Consider the following 1150-nt stretch of genomic DNA (forward strand, 5'->3'; position numbering starts at 1 on the left):
AATTCCTCATCTCTTAAATATAGAACTGTATTTTATATATATATATATATATGTATATCACCTAAACGGCTATCGATATGTTTGTCTTCTGTGAAGTATACATTCATCATTACCACGTTCCATGTGACTTTGATGTTCGTTAGCATTTACCAACATATGTACCAAGATGGAGAGCACCAAGTTGAAAATGGTCAGGATAATAAAAGCATCAAATTTATGGCATCTTTTTATAGCCTTACCTCTAGATCTTTGTAGCCTTCATAGAATTCCGAAGAGCAAAACCATTATTCTTGTGTAGTTTAAGAGTTGAAATTACAAGTTTTACCGAGGACGCTTCTTCTCCAAAACACCGGTGACTAAATGTCTGCTTGCCTCATAATATTGAGCATTTTTTTGTTCTAATACCCGCATGGGTAATGGGAGTATCGCGTCTATGAAGACTGTATCCAATAGCAGAATCATGCTTATATTCAAGACCACCGGAATGAGTTGAGAATCAATATACACATTATTGATTTTATTCACTCTGTTTTCAGTGGTCATAAAAAATTTATATATCATGGTGTCAACTCACTTACTTGTCCGTTTGAAGCCCAATAAAAAGTGAATTGTTTGTTGATTCTAAGAGCATTGTCGCCGAATCCAACTTGCCAGCTCATACTATATCATGTAATGTAATATCGTCGTATGTGCATACAGAATGTAACAACCCACCTCATATTAATGTATGCATTAGTTTGCTACCAAATATTAAAAGTACACACACTCACGCCACAATTATAGTACCCAATTACAATATTATATGCGTGTGCATGAGTTTGTTTTCAACTGATTTTACCCTAGTTAACTCATAGTATGAGTTAACATTGTGTGTTTGTGTGAGTGTGTGTGTGTGTGAGTTTGTGTGTGTGTGTGTGTGAGCATTCAGTGCAAGTTCACATATGTGTAGCGAAGAAAAGCGTATATATTTTACATTCTGACTTGTAAGATCCCACATAGCACCGGTAGTGTTGATATGCTTCTAAAAGCAGGCAAACTTGTAACACAAGTTATATGTGTGTTTGATCACCACATATGTGTGTGTGTGCCTGTATATATATATATATATATATATATATATATATATATATATATATATATATATATATAT

This window comes from Octopus bimaculoides, chromosome 7 (assembly GCF_001194135.2).
Source record: "Octopus bimaculoides isolate UCB-OBI-ISO-001 chromosome 7, ASM119413v2, whole genome shotgun sequence".
Lineage (NCBI taxonomy): Eukaryota > Metazoa > Mollusca > Cephalopoda > Octopoda > Octopodidae > Octopus > Octopus bimaculoides.